Below are 16,628 nucleotides of genomic sequence, written 5' to 3'. Positions count from 1 at the left end.
GATAACTATGATTCCTAACTCAAACGCTGCCAGAAGCGTCTTCACGCCATTGAAACAAGTAAAGTGTGTCACAGACATGTAGTATTTTGTGCGATTAAATTGCACATAGACGCACACACGCGCGCTGACGTTATTGTTTTTTATTGGTACATGCGGACGTATGTTAGAGTAGACTATGACCTCTAATTATATTGCCTGATAAGTTACATTGGAGAAAAGTGGCCAACTCAGTACGCAGCTATGCGACTATTATTCATTGGCAACATTCAAACGAGTGCGGTGCCCCGTGCTCGTAAAAAAGTACAAAGGTTAATCGTATTTAAATCGACTATTTGTCTTTGTGCAGATCGTTGCGGTCCATCGTCAGTTTCGGACATATTACCTGCTCCCAGCAGTATTCTCAAAAGCTATTTGGGGTTCACCTCAGAGCCAAATATCTCAACCTGACTAGCAGCAGCCTCAAGTAATCTCAACGGGACACGTCCTACAGAGACTTCTAAACTAGGCCACACTGGTTATCGCAAGCCGAACGATCTGCAATTAGAACGACAGCGAGAATTTGAGAGCGAGAACCCGCCCATAACTTAGCCCCAGAGTGTTAGCTTGCAATAGAGGCTTCTGATGACCTGGAACAGATTTTCAAGAAAAACAAAGCGGTCGCAATAGCCAGAAGTCGTTGCCTGGTTCGGGTGCGCTTGGGTGCTTGCTACGTTGGGTAAGGCTAACAGGGTAGACAGGCTCCTCTGAAAAAAGCCCTCCTTTTAGAACTTTTGGGAGCTGTTTGATCGAAAACTAACAGCTGTTCTAGTCGTACCCGTCCACAAGAGTAAACATAACTTGGTAACATTTTGTCGGTCTAAAGCAAGTCTTTGGAAATAAAATGGGACACATTCGTATGCACGAAACTTAAGGAAACCCTTATTTTTCCCTTATAAAGCGCTTTGACTATAGGTCCGTAATCCTTACAATAAAATGGATATTCATCCCATTGCGGAAGCTTTTCTCGGGCCATTCCTTCGCATCAGGGCTTGATATCGAACACGACTTTTCAGAGCAATTTCTATTGTCAAACTTCTTATTTTCTGATCATTACGTATAATTGGTTTTTAACGGTCGCATGTAATTTTACTCTGTTGACGCTCTCAGGACTTTCAAGTAGACCTTCATCGGTACGAAGAAACCACTTGCCCAGTGTTTTTGCCTCGAGCTGCCCACCGGAAAAGCAAGGTCAAGACGCAGTAGAATGAGTAGGCTCTGAGTTTTTTTTAAATGTTTATATTATAATGCTTCTAATGGGTTGGGTGAGCTCTCTGACACGGTTTCATTAGCTGGCTCCTCTATGAAAAAGACTGGCCTGCTATGTTGTCCTGATTACCGCAAGGTAGGGATGTAGTGCATCGGCAAAAGTGACCGCATTTAGAGTTATAGCTATACTATATATATATATATAAAGCGTTTTATTTTATTACGAAGGCGTTACATTTTATTATTATTATTATTATTATATATTAACCATTATTTACGTTTTTTGCTAGGAACTGTGTATTTGAGCCATATCTCATCAAATGCATGAAACAAATGATAAAGCTATACTTCTTCTTGTTTCTCTACTGCCGTATCGGCTAGCTGTGAAAATAGATAATCGTAGAAGGATCGCATTGACAACTGAAATGGACTGTGCGGAACTTCCTGCCTGCATCGATTGTGTTGGACTAACTGGCATGAAGGACGGTCTTTTTAACACCAGAATACATTATATCGCCTCGTTAAAGGTTCTGGGTATATATTCTGCTTTTGAATAGAGTAGCCATATTTGTTCGTTCCGATTAATATAGTTTTTTTTTTTATGCGACTTGAGTGTGCTGTTTTATTTTTTTTTTTTCTATGGCATGGCGGTTATCACAAATTGGTGCGTTTACTAAGGCCAAGGCGAAGTTTCAAGTTTTTTTTTTTGGATCAACCAACTAGGGCCAATCGAACACCAAGCAGAAATATGGGTGTAATACATACACAGTTTTCCTATATCAACAAAGGAAAAGAGGCTCTGCCTTGAAAAAAACCTACTCACCTCATCTTTGCTAATACGTTTTCGTGAGTTCGAATGTCGTTTTAAAGATGAGCTCTCAGTAGGGTTCCGTATTCGGGTAAGCCAACATACAACCCGAATGCTCGATTTTCTTGCGGACCCATTTGTCGTCGTAGTCTGTGTTACAATTCGATGGAAAGACAACCTGGACAGAACGAAATGCACTCATTCTAAAAAGGCCAAGGTAGGCGGGTCAGGATATAGATATATACATGCAGAGAAAAGAGAGGAGAAAACTAATGCAGGTGTGTGTCATGTCTGACGGTAAAAGACAGTGACAGAGCTAAATTTTTTGAGACGAACGAATCCTTTGTGGGCCGCGGCGGAAGGAAAGGTTTGCATCCTGTAGGCGGGGAAGGAGTACTAGGAGAATAAAATACAGAACAACGGGAAGGAAAAATAGGGAATAATAAAAAATGACATGTAGATGCGGGAAAATATCCCCGAATGGCCCTGAACGAGAAAAAATCAACGCTAAGTAACTTGCCTGATCTGCTTGCCGTGCTTTTGAAGATATGAGTGTCTATTCTTGTTGGTTCATTATGATTACTAGGATGGTATTCCCTTTGACGTTTCCGCTATACAGTGTCTGGCATGAAGCTGCGGTCCTATTTGAAAACTACCAATAAATCAGGAATAGTACACGCGCATCCAGAAGCAGAGGCACATCCTTGACCCTTGATATCTCTGGGCCAATAACGAACCAGAGGATATTGGCTTGTTCACAGTTTCTACTTCCTTCTTCTCCTCCTGGTACAAGCGTAATTGAAATGCGGGAATATGCGCTAGGAATTGTGAGGCAGGTCGACAAAGGAAATCGAGTTAGCCTGCAGACTGGCCTGTTCTGTATACATATATCGACGGCTGTGAATTGGCTAACGCTGATTTGATACAGCCCATTCTGAGCAGTACAACCTAACAGCAATGGTAACGCAATAGCAGTAAACTATCGAGAAAGAAAGAAACATATCAAATACCATAATCAAACATATGGTATATTCGGCCAGAAGTGGCGCCCTTTTTCTGCAAGCTCGTGCGGCACGGAAGCGATTCTTACGTTGATGTGCGAGCGCCATAGCTTTTATACGTGACATAGGACAGGCTACAAAGGTTTTGCCGTCATCAACCACGCCGTGAGCATATGCTTCTGGTGACAGCTGCATAACAACCGAGAACTGGTCACACTTAGGCGTATTCTCGATAGACGCCCATTTCACAGCAACAATCTATGGCCGACCCAGCCTATAGAGCAGTCAGTTTTTTGGCCGTCTAGCATGACCCCAAACTTGCTCTGGATTTCTCGATTCTTTTCAGTGTTTATCTCGGAGCGGTAGACCCGAAAAGTCGCTTCTTCAACTCACTATTCGAGGCGCGTCTTTCTTTCATGGCACAATACCGCCAAGCTGGAAGGCCAAACTCAGCAGAAAATGGAGACTGAGCAAAAGCAGATTTACTTCTGCCATACATGTACATTATAGGTGTACGTATCATCAATCATTCCACTGTGCAACAAAAACGGAAGCAGATCCAAGCTCGTGACTAGAAGATCAATACAACTGTTTCGCCAGATATTCTAGTTTTTAGGAAATATGACCACAATTAAACCGCTAGCTTATTTCGATTCCAGCTTAATATTGTTTAAGATATTACACATGTAGACAGAAACGACAGGATCTCACTGATGCCATCAAACGATCGTCTAAACAACGCCTTAAATATATGATTTTGAGCAACACTCTTCGAAAAGCCCTTTCCGCAGGCTGCGACCAAAGTCGAGGACGTTGCACGCAACTGGTAACTTATTAATGAGATAGAATGCAGTTCAACGTGTTCGTATCGTGGACGCCTCTATTTCGGGCTGTCGGATAGGGATGCTGAAGTGGCCAGCTAACTTTCTAAAACTCTTGAAGGGCATTTGTTGTTCGGGTAGGCTAATCTCCGTCGAGGTTATGGTTGACAAGCGATGAATAGCATATGGCAGCACGAGAGCGATAAGTACATCGTAAATACACGATCTATCGTTCTTCGTGCAAACGAGCTATTTTGCAATAAAATCGTTGGATGATACGATAGCTGAGTTGCTCATCTGTCGGAATTGCTCGCCGACAGCTATATCTAGTAGGAAGAGGTGACATAAATCACGATCTAAACTGAATTGTGTGATTCGCTACTTAGTTAGATATATATAGTTTATATTTTTAGCGGAAATATACCACCTATGCTCGCATGTTTAATTCATTATTATGTCACACTTTTTTTCCATTGTTCGAACAACCTAGATCTAATATACGTAACACCGTTAATCTAAAGCGGAGCAACATATTACAGAGATATTCTCACGGTATGATATCGAATCAGAAGCTGTGACCGATAACCGTCGAGTTGCGTAGTGAGCAGCGCCATGAAAGGAAACTGTTCGATGGCACGCCGTTTAAGTACTCTTATCGGAACAATCAGATTGGAAAAACCTCATATCTATTGCAACGTGTTAAAACGTGCAGACTCTAAATACGGCGATAAAGACGGGCACGTTCGTTCGCATTCAAGTGTCCTTGACTGTCCCTTGCAGCAAACAACAGAGAGATTTCTACACCATGGTGATGGTCTGATCACGGCGAACATGCAACCCACGAAGAATGTATCGATTTGACGCGGTCTTCTTTCGACAATCTTACCCCCCCCCCCCCCCCAAATATACCCATCACGCCACGAAGCTTTAGCCATATCTAGTCTGTGCCAGATAACCAGCTAGTTATGTAGTGGAATTATAAGTTCATCGACTGCAACACAAATTCCAATCAGTATCGTAAGTTAGCGATAACAATTGTGGGTATTCCCTTCAAGATCATTCGCACTCACCGAGAACAGTCAACGGGAGGTCAGTGTAAGACCTTAGAGAACCAGCGATCGTGTATTGAAACAATCGGAATCGCACAGTATCGTGCAACGGATATCACAACGATGAATACGCCCCTGCTGCCAAGATTGCGAGACGCGCCCAAGTAACTAGGCTGGTAATGTGGCAGTACTATAACATATAAGTAGCCGTTGGAATAGTGGACGGGCGATTTTTTGGAAATATTGTTCACGCAATGAATTTTTTGCTAATGCTAAGCCAATGAGCGTCGTCTGGTTGGCGGTGAAATGGTTGTTCGGAGCTACTGGGCAGAGCCGATCCACAAGCAGAATTTACGATCAGTGAAAGCAGAAGGGTGAGAAAGGCTACAGCTGACCTGCTCGTGTCGGCTCTGTGGCAGCTCAACTCGATATTAACTCAACAAATGGCAATCAAATAATCAAATACATAAGCGAATCAGAGTTTTTTTTTACTAATGGTGCAACACTAGCAGGATGCTTGCTAGCAGCTACGCAGAGTGTATACATATAGAAAAGGGATACCTGTAGTAATTCGTTTATGTGACCATGTTTTAATAGTAGATGGTTCAATGTTTGCGTATTGTGATGGGCTAGTCCGATGTGCGGGGTGAAAAAAAAAGTATATATATATATATTTTTTTTTTTTTTTAATACCGCAACCACGTCCAGACTAGGGGATGTTTGCATTTATGAGTCAGTGCATAAATGGTCTCGCGTACTTAACGCGACGCCTCCTGGCTGGCTGGCTGGCTCCCTAGTAGTCCACCACAGTCTTCGGGCGACCACACAATCCAGTTTATCGTCCTTACACGACGCTTACCTTTGTGGAGTCTTTACGGTCCGACTCTGATGACTTCGTACGGCATATGGCTGTTTGCTTTGCGTACGGCACACTTTTCCTTCAGTGCCTACATCACTTCTCATTGATACTAGCCCTTCGTGGCCGAGCTCGTCCTTGAGCCTCGACGTGAACCGTTACCTGACGCTGCTTTCGATACGATTTGGTCGGTAACTAATATGATCCTCGCTCGGTTTTTAGGCAGTTGGTCGGTCTGACGGTTTAGTCACTTGCACAGGGTTAGTCGAGCGCGGACTCCGCTGCTGCGAGAACTAACGATGCGTCAGCTAGCAGTTAGGACTTTTATGCTGTAACACTACCAGATTTTTGTTGATGACATTCATAGCCGTAGTAATATATAGGCAGGGCAAGAAGTCCGGCCGTCTTCTTATGCCTCAGGCTGGGAATTTTCTTCGCATGTTTTACAAGTGTCATTTTTGACGGTCATGTGTACTCAATAACTACCAGTCATGGCTATAACAGCTCGTCAGTTATAGTTCGCCAACTAAACCGCAGGCAGGCTACTTTTAAAACATTTCATCCTTTATCTGTAAATCATTTTTTGACAGCAGCCGTGCGTTAGGCAGTAGAGTATCGTTCTAATAGGCTGTATATAAAAAAAATGCTATTGAAAACACCGGAAAAAAGTTCTAAGAAGGCTAACTATTGGACTTTATTTGGACGTTTCGATTGGTAATTGATATTCTCCTATTACGACTTGGGCGGCCGCGTTCATTTCTCCACCGAAAATCCAGGTGCATCAAACATGGAATCTTTTGCTTTGCTGAGCTGATGAATTGTTAGCTTTTTTCTTCAAAGATCTTCTGGTTTTCCTCATAGAAATCCTCCTCAGATTTTTCAGAAACCACATAAAAACTGGTAATAACGTAGACCCTTGATTTTGGGCAAAAAGGTAAATTCCCAGTCTTGTTGATGTAAACAAAAAACGATTCAAAAATAGTTGATTTCCTTCCAATTCGGAAAACGTGGCACTGCTTGAGCCGGTACAAGTTGGTCTTGTTCTAGGAAAAACTAGTTTCCTTCTAGTATTATAAATAGCGAACGCATGCCCACTACCACAAACAGACCACTAAGCATTACCGGAATCTAGACGCCATATACATATATATGTATATATGTATATATATATATATATATATACAAGATATTTTACCCCAAGCTAGCTTTACCGTAATCTCGTGCGTTTCTAGTAGCATCGATCGGCCTAAAGAACACGTTGTGTTCCTCACTAATAAATTTGTCCAACAACTAGGAAATTATGATTCCTTATCTTGCGTTAAGTTGCGTAATACGTTTGTTTGTTAGGCTGAGTTCCTTCTGTCAGTCCAGGTTGGCGGCCATCTTTAATGGAGAATATCAAGCATTCTATAAAAAAAAAAAAAAAAAAAAGGTATAGTGATAAATACTTAATAATTTCGAGAATTCTTAAAACAGTACGACGAATTTTGTTTGTTAATTTGTAAATAACGCAATAATTCGGCTCCTGATCCGGTCATTGTGTGCAGTGAGCGAACTTGACCGCTGCTGCCTAAAAGTGAGCTGCGTTCACTGTCGTCGTAAGGCAAAACGAATTCAGGCCATACACCGACAGACTTATGATTTTTTTTATATCATAAACTGACACTGTAGTCCCCCTGAATACGTCTAATTTATTTTCCTTTATCTTCTAAGTGCTTTTTGTTTCTTTTCTACGTCTCTTTGCTCTTGGCAGCTCTAAATCACATCTCTGACGTTTAGCACTTTGTCAACTTTACTGTGGGTACCATTGAAACAAACTTAGTAAAAAGGCGATTTGGTTAAAGTTGAAAACACCCTTACGGGACGGGGCCGTTGGAAAACCAGTAAATCTTTTTCCATTTCATCCCTACTTCAGTCCACGCCACCGTAACGTAGCCACTTAATTTCTATTTCACCTGCCACACACAGATGCATATTGAATTCATTCCTATGGGTAACGCATCGGCGTTACAGGCGGTGCATTATGATACATATACTTTGAAAACGAGATAGTAGCCGCTGATTCACACTTCAGTTCCTATGCAAGTATAGAGCAATAGGCTGCATAATGAACAGCTACGGCCAGCCCAATGCGATTTGCTCGCTAACCTCAGAGTCCAAACGACAATTTGTAACAACACCAGGTAACAGTATAACGTCGCAAAATATCTGTCATCCTTCAGAGTTACGACGAAATTTGCACTTGTGCTGCTTATCTGAGAGAAATAAATATCTTCATTACAATGGATCTGTCTGCGACTGCGAGAGGTCATATGATCAATCGATACTAGCTGACCTGGACTCACTGGCCGACGACTTCGGCATCATTGAATGTATAGGAGTAGCACCTGACAGAGCAACGCAATAATGGAACTTAAAATAGATGGGATGCGTGAGACGCGACATTTGCCTCTACTCTTGAATTAAGACAAGCCTCGCATACGCTTTTGTCGAAAAATAGTAGGAGATACGCCTCACGTTTCTTAAATAGAAAATTAGAAAAGATATTAGGAATCCTACGTGCCATAGGGCTGGGGTCCGAAACGCGCTCTGCTTACGAAGCGAGCTTATTTTCTGCTCAGACATTCGTATACCAGAAGGTCTCAAACCACCGAGATCGAACGAACTAAGCCCTTTCAGGAACTTCTATTCGAATTATCACTTTATTATAAGCATTAAAGAGCAATAATTTTTCGAGAATCGTTGTATGGGCACAACAATTTAGCTTTTTATTCAGAAACGAAGCAAATCAGTTATTTTTTATAAAGTCCTTAGGCTTAGCTATCTTAGCCGACCTAACGAGTGACACCAGTTGATCTTTTCATAGTTTTAACACGGTTTTAATAATAAGAATAATAGTAGCACTGAGGCATAAGAAAATTACCGCTGCAACTAAGCTTATCCCCAACACCTGCAAGAGAATAATCCGTTTTTTTTTACATCGAATACGCGACTCTGAGCGAATCCCACTTGAACAAGTCTTTTATGTATGCAGGAGTCTGGTCTTCGACTGACTCAGATATTTTAGCCGGCAACTTATTTTTCTGTTTCGACGCTACGGGCTGGATCACATGGAAACCTTGAAACCCACCACCATCGCCATCATCGACCTAACCATGGCATCTTCTTCTGGTTTTCAGCGCTAACTTCACAGGTATCTGTCAGTAAGTTAAAGTATGTAGGCTTCTCACATTTCAACAAGGACAACCTATTTCTAAACTGGTGATTGCAGATATATGTCGGCGAACGTCTGCTTAAAACGGTCGGGTTTCCGAAGCTGTCTCACGGTAAGGATTTCAAAGTCTAAGGGGGAAAAATAGGGGACGTATGTTTGCGGACGAGCTATGTCAACGCACCGTACATCTGTCAAGCAGACGGTTTTTCCTGTCAAGTCCTAACAGCTCCTAACAGTGTTCTGTGCTTACTCAAGCGAAGAGAAATTATGTAGATCCGCCACCTCTTTTAAGGTCAACATTGGCCGGGAATCCTGAACATTGCTACTATTCATTTGCTAAGTAAAAATTTGCCTCACACGCAGAGATTTTCGGCCAACAGGCCCTAGCAGCCGCCAGATGGCGACACGTCACATAAGATCAGAACACAGTATATTTGGAATCGTAAAACATCGACATTAGGACGTATGTTTGTTTACTACCAATAGCTTGTATGATCGTCGCCTATCGAATATCCATAAAATAAGAAAAAGCCTTCCGAGTTGATTTTCTATTTAAAAAAGTTTTTAAGGACAACGGTTCAAATGCGAAGTGAGTTAACATAATTTCCAGCACGAGCGTATGTTAAAGTAACCACTTGTCTGTGCCCTACGTAGTTGCAACTTCGTTCCAAATCGTTGCTATACGTTTGATAGAATAGCTAAACATTCATGACCACTTTTATGTTTCAAAAGGACTGTGCTCGCTGTTCGATAATGGTATCAGGGTTTCTACGTGTGAAGGCTCATAAGGTGAACATCACGGCAGTTAGTACCGCTTGGCAGGCTCAGATCAAGAACGTATTCTTTAATTCTCCGTCAAAGCTGTTATAAGTAAAATTCAACTAGGATGTCTTATATAGAAAAGTACAGAAACAAGCATCGCTTTACGCAAGGACTAATTGGGCTGTGTTAAATACTTCCTACGCTGCTTTTCCGGTGCAGATTGACCCGAAGCGATCAACCTCTACTATTACCACCGCAAATATGAGCAATGATTATTTGAAATGTATCTTAACTGGATTCTTGCAGACAAGTTGTTGTTGTAAGCAGATGAAACTGCAATCACACACGGTCATCATTACCATCACAAGCACTGCCATTGTGACGATAACGTTGTGTTTATGCTAATTTTCTCTATTTGTCCGTCCCTCCCATGTGGAAGATTTGTTCACATGCGAGTTCACCGGTCTTTCCTGCTTGATCCAAGCCTGCGTGCACTGCTGCCATTAAGTAGGACTTCGATGGCCAAATGGAATCACCGCACACGAGGCCAACCTCGCCGAAGGTTTCCTGCTTCGTTAAAGGACTTTTTCTACTCAGCTCTACTGGGACAACAGCATGGCAGCACAATAGTTATGGTAATACTGATACCACAGCTAAAGCAGCAGAAGCTACTAAGGAGATAGGAACAGTCCAAAAGAGAAAATCAGTCTACTACAGCAAAGGATTCGAGGTTCAGTCTAACAACACGTGAGACAAAGACCATACTAATCACTATATGCGTGCGGCTCGTATCAAACAACACGTTCTGGTTAGCCCTAATCAGAACGACTCTCGTCATCAGCAGACGCCGATTATGCTATATATGTTGATGAAACTTCGCGTAACTTGTGTACAAGGCCACTCTTAAGGAGGGATTCGAGTCAGGCGACGTACCAGGCAACGAAAGAGACCGGACAAAGCTTCAACTCGAATAAGACGTTAAAAGAATTGGTCCTCTTTCCTTGCACACTGAACGTGTAGAAATATAGGCCCGTTTGTGCTAACAAATGATGCCTCATGTGAGGCAGATCATTTCAGCTATAACGGTAACAACCGCTACAACGATGAGGCCCTACGGTAACCATCAATGATTTGTCGTACATATGTCAATGTGAGAACAATACCAATTACACAAACGCGCAGCGCACTCATCGACAAGTGTACATCGGCACGGAGTGCACGCTATTGAGTCCGGATAGATCCGAATTGCCAACACGAACTTCAACATCATGGCACTCCCGTTACAAGTATGCGGATCAGTCCCGCTGAGCCATCGATTGAGACATCGCGATGGGCTCGCCGATCAAAAAAACGCAACAACAGGTACAACAGCGTCAAGCAATATTTCGTAGATTGTGTCAGCGGCATCGAGTCGGCACGAAAATTCACGAAGAAAAGATGCCCACTCCAAACACAATTAGCCAGCCGCAGAAAGCAAAAGCGGGAACCCGAAAAGAGAAAGACTGATGCTAGCCAAGGGCTAATCTATTCTCGGTCTGAACGCTCGGCGTTGGCATCTATTCATCCGTATATTACGCCTCGCGCGGAGAGCGTCCGATCGAATTCGAACTGTGTGATACACTGTGGGCATAAGCCACTAGCCGCTATTCTATGCCGGCTGGAGATCGCATAAAAATTCCGAGCAGATGTAGCTGTACGCGCGTTGATGCCAGCGCAATGGACACTGGACGTTTCGTGGAAATACAGAAAAAACACGGCGGCAATAGAAGAACGGTGAATGAGGTGGGGATAAAATGAAGATGTCAGTTCAGGCAAACCCAACTCTGATTTCGACAAATACTTACATAGATAAATGACCACTGAACAACAATCCGGTGAGGCGGATCGACAACGTTCGTGGCCGACAACCATTCAGTCTGCGGAAGAAAATGGTGATATCAGGACGGAATGGGTAGAGTTTGCAAGTGAGTTTACTTCGTGCGCCTCCCAAGATAAATTCGACCCAAACTAAGTTGAATAGGGTACACTTTGTTCGGTAGAGATGTATTAAAATTTAATCGTACATGCTGGCTGGGGCTATTCTTTTGAAATAAGTATGCCTTCAGCGCGCGTCACAGCTGTTTTATAATGATCTAAGGCTAATTATGTGCCACAAGGCTTCGAGGAACCAAAAAAGTTTTTGTCGCAAATGCTTTTTTGGAGTCTGTCGCATAATCTAAGAAAAAATTAGCTGAATGAATGATAGCCTATGTCAGAGCCAGGCTGAATCTGCCATAACTGTGCCATGAAGGTCTATATTATGAAATACTATATCGTTAAAGTAAGTCGAGAAGGTATAATCAAAACGGAGTCTATTATGTATATGAAACGTTACACAAATTTTACTATTTCTATTACAGGTTGCCGAAAGGTGACGGACCTGCTAACATCAGAGAAAAAATCAATTTTCTATGTAAAAATCAACCTTTGTGCATAGATAAATGCAGAACATCCGGGAAGCCGAAATACCTGTATAGGGTTGTGCTGAAAAGCTCGCCAATTCGTCATAGTAATTCTATATAAGCTGCTAAAAAAGAAATAGCTTGCTGTTGTTTCTGGAGAGAACTCTATCTAAAACGAAGTTAGAAAAAACACCTGCATCGATACAAAAATAAAAAAAAAACAAGATTTTTGTTCACTGTTCATTGACCATAAGCACAATGCGGTGTGACCAGTAAACCACAGCGATCACTGCATTATTTAGAGTTTGTCATGGAACGCAAGTACCAAAATAAAATACTCAACTCAGTACAATACCCTGTAAATAAAAAAAAAAAAAAAAAAAAAAGTTGAGACGGTTCCGGGATACAAAGTTACACTGGCGAAACTAAACAATCCGAGATGAGATAAAGAATTAAATAGTATTATGCCGATCTGCCATAAAACCAACAAACGCATTGGTTTTGGGAATACCCTTTCTATAAATATTGGTACCGATATGAATGAGCTAATCAATCTAATGGTACCTTTAGTATGTTACCTTAGTATTTTAAAAAAAGTTTAGCGTGTCCAAACTGTGCAGGCGCTTCGCAAAATTTTCCCAAGCAACACCGTCAGATACTAAACCTGCACGGCATTACCTGGGAATTTTCGAATGATATTGTTAAAAATGTATGGATTTGTCGTGAAAAAGAAACGACACTTGGTCGAGATAACTTTGTGCCTCAATCTCGATACTTGGAAGCAAAAAAAACTGCGCAGGAACGCGGAACTGCTTAAATACTGCGAATAAAGGTGTCCCTACGGATTATGTGGCAAAAGCGGGCCCTCTAAGGTATTAGCGATACGAGCAGGAAATTTCAACCGTTGACAAAAGTCTGCAAAAGATTGCCAATATACATAACGATTGTTTATATGAAGACCCTCAGAGCATATGCCACCGCTGTTGCCATCAGTGCCACCACTGGCTCGGTAGCTGTATAGAGAAAAATCATAATAGAATGTTTAAGGACAACAATAACCCCAGTTACAGAAATTGTTTCATTCTGTTTATGCCGCGAATAACAAGTGCTGATAAGAGTATACATACATTTTTGACACTCGACTTGCGTTTAGAGACAGGATCTCAGTCGCTTGTCGATCACCTACAAGCGAAAGGAGTCCAGAAAGTTGTGTCTAACCACTCTGATAATTGTTGGTTTCGTGTGAAGAACCTGAAATACTCGCTTGTGATCTTTCCGAAGAAAACTGAAACGGATTGATGCCAACCGCTCTCGCTAGGCTTTCTTTGTTTGAAGAAACGATTGCGTTACATCGCGCGATAAGAATCAAGCCTACTATGGTTTACCAGGCCGTACGGTCTTCACTGGTATTATTTCCATATGTCTATTATACTATAATGAGATATATCCATCTCATCATTCCCTAACGCCCCGTTTCGAACTGGTAGCTGGGATGGACGGAGTAGGATCGGCGGTAGAGAGCATAAAGAGCGAGCGGAACAACCATCCGTGTACTCGCTATAAACCCAAACGAGGTGCTACTATATAACTAGTAGATCAGTTGTTTGCCCCTTTGTTATCATATTATATTTTATATTATATATTTGTGGGTTTATTAAACTAGACGTGCAGCCTTCGCAGTAAATACAATTGTACTCATGATAAGTGCGAGATGTTCTGAAGATATCCCTGACGGAGCACTGTGCATTAATGGAAGGCTTTTGTCTGTTAAGTTAGATCACGATCCGCCCAATATGTACCTTGAAATACGCTATGGAAGCTACCACCGGAGCATGATTGCAAGTAACGTTCGCGTACTACACATGCTCTAAATTGTACCGCGACAAGCCTTTATAAGGCTCAACCACAAGTCGAATCGTATTTGGTAGCCAGTGTATTTTAGATGTAGCAAAGCGATCATTCTTGAAGGGCAATTCTCATTTGGTGCGGCCTGCATGATCAGATGGTGTGTGCCTGATACGCCTTTAGTGCAGTACCAGTAATAGAAGAGAGTCGAAATGTTCCGAAACGAAAACTGATTCAGCGAAGCAAAGATGAAAATCATAATGATAGAAGCAGCGACGAGGAGCAATAGGAAAAGCTATTCGTGTTTCTTAAGTTTCTTTCCTTACGTATATTCAAACTAGTTTACCAAGAAGTCAAACTGACCATCGCCGCACGCCCATACGGGTATGATCCGAAACAAATATGCACGGTGTTGCCTGTGGGGGTATTCTTGTAGCTGAAGCTGGAAGCTTGCCCTCAGCATAACAGATAAAATAAAAAAACAACGAAGTGGTGAAGACTGGCTTTGGGAAAGCGCTTAATACGTTTTTGTGGTATCAACATACGAAGAGATTTAGCAAGGAGTATTGCGTTAGATTAAGCACGAATTCAGACCCAACGGATGTATACAATGATATAGTCCTACAGAATTTACCGTTATCGCTACCCACGTAACAGAAACAACAGCAGAAACTAGACGAAAACCTTCGGCACTTCTGTCCATATCACGCCGTCACCAAAACGGTTCCCAGCTCCTAAACGCGTGTACACAGACATGCGTATACATGTGTATATGTATATATGTATGTTCGTCACTCACGATAGTACTCGCAGGTTCAATGACAAGAAATACGTCAGCTGCGCGCGCCATACGGTAGCTACGTAGCTGCCTAGTTGGCGACTACTAGCGGAGCTCGCAGTAGAACTAATGACGACTTGAGAAGCTGCGTAAATATCGTATAGCCATAGATTTTGTTCGACCGGGCCGATCGTGCCCCTCCTTGCCATACAACAATAGTGACACCAAGTTCTAGTCGTAGTCTGACCGGTACGTTCACCGGACGTACGTCGCTGAACAGAACAGATAAAGCGGCTCGTCAGAAACATATGCGCAGGAACAGAAATCGCTGTAAAAGTAGCTCATGTAGCATAGGGAGCATGCATACGTTCGACTGTACCGCTGTAGAAAAAGTGTCGAAGATAAGTTACGCTAGGCCAGCAAGAAAGTTTGGCTGGACTAGTTGCTGCTGGCGCTTTTAGGCGCGGAGGCTGTACGACCAATGACGTGGCGCTCTTGGCTCTCGTTTGTATCACGCTTGCAGACAGCTGTCAGCAAACGGAAGCCATTATGCGCATTTTCCTTAACTAAAATGCGATAGAAGAAAGGAGAGAACGGGAAAAAGAAAGAGCTGCTCTAAGGTTTTTGGTTTCAAAGCTAAACATGACGGCCAGTACCCATCCTCTATTCGTTGACTCTTCGTCATCGCCATTATGTGGCAGTACGGCGCTCGTGCGAAATCTTACAGACCAATATGCATACACAAATGTTTTGTGTGTGTGCGTGCGTGTCTGATTTTGTATGCAGGATCTTTGTCGGGGTACGTCGCGTCCAATGATATCATAGACGCTATTAGCGTAAACCTGCCATAGCTGTGTGCAGCGGGCGAACAGGCGAAACAAAACTAAGAATAAAATGGATATGCGCTACATATTGTGCTATATATATATATATATATAGTAAATATTTGGTGGGCTCGAGATACTGCGACTACTTAGCTATTACACCGATGTTATCCTATGCCGGTGTTAACGATATTCGAAATGTTACTACAGAATTTATTCGTTGTTGCTATTCTGTGATTTTTTATGTTATGATCCAATTTTTATGCAGTTGCTATGGTAGCCTTCTGTCTAGCCCAGAGAAAGCCAAACCCTTTGACGTTTCCAATGCTTGCAGTGCCGTCTTTTGGCCCAACGTTTAATTACGGCCCGCCATACGTATGTATTGCTCTCACTGCTGCGATAAACGAAAATGAGCCGGAATATTATTTTTTTTTACGTTACCGCGTAGCAGTCGAATCTTTCGCTAGTAGCGAATAATAGTAGTAGATGATTATATATGTAGATAGTAATAAAGAAGTCTTACGTTTTCTGTGTATGCACCTCTTGGCATACGCACGTGTGACCTATAAGCGATCACTACGCAGGCCGTTCATTATCACATCGTCATAGTCCAGCCTGTTAAATAGACCCCCATACTTTCCCACGGCGCGTCTTTCCTGGCCCAACTGAGCAAAGTTATTATGACCCAATTATTTTAAAAAAAAACCCTAAATTGGTTACGATATTCACATTGGAAACCGCTTCTGAGGCTCTCAACGTACCGGCTTCAGTTCCTCGTATTGCTACTACCATAAGCAGACTTTTCTCTATACGTTGGTTGGAGGTTGGAAATACTCTCAAATGGGTTCTGATCTCGAGGGTATTGGCTCAATACGTGCGAAGGCTATGCAATCATTAGGACATGAAAGTCCGCTCGTAGCATTTGGGTTGCCTGTAGTCCGTCTGCATTTGCTGATTCTATTGAACAGGGCCTTGCGATATTCT

The sequence above is a fragment of the Varroa destructor genome, unplaced genomic scaffold (assembly GCF_002443255.2).
Source record: "Varroa destructor unplaced genomic scaffold, Vdes_3.0 BEIS01000007.1, whole genome shotgun sequence".
Classification (NCBI taxonomy): Eukaryota; Metazoa; Arthropoda; class Arachnida; order Mesostigmata; family Varroidae; genus Varroa; species Varroa destructor.
This window is presented reverse-complemented; position numbering follows the sequence as displayed.